The sequence below is a fragment of the Podarcis tiliguerta genome (assembly GCF_965153285.1).
Source record: "Podarcis tiliguerta genome assembly, chromosome: 6".
In the NCBI taxonomy this organism is placed as follows: Eukaryota; Metazoa; Chordata; class Lepidosauria; order Squamata; family Lacertidae; genus Podarcis; species Podarcis tiliguerta.
In genome coordinates, this window is record NC_139539.1 from 87,493,445 (window position 1) to 87,493,909 (window position 465).

Genomic DNA, 465 nt, shown 5'->3' on the forward strand with positions numbered 1-465 from the left:
CTGTGAGGATTGCCAAAGCCTGTGCCCTGGCCAAAGGTCTAGTGGAAGAGCTCTGTCTTGCAGGCCCTGCGGAAAGATGTCAAGTCCCACAGGGCCCTAGTCTCTTGTGATCTCTGATTTTTATATGTATATAATAGTTGCTGTAACTGTGACTGTTAACCCTGGGAATGCCTTTCCCACCTCCTGTCTGGGTTTGGGGGGGGGGGGCTTTCTTCCCTTCCTTATTTAATTCCCACTACAACCCTGAGATGTAGATTAGGCTGAGGGGTGACTGGCCCCAAGTCGCCAAGTGAGTTTCATGGCCAAGCAGGGATTTGAGTCCTGGTTTCCCCAAGTACCTGTCCAACACACTGAGCGCCACACTATGCTGACTCCCTGTCTATTTACCTGGGGAAAATATTCCAAAACAAGGCTAGATTTAAGATACTACAGCCACAGGGTGTCACTGTTGTATTTTTTCAGTGT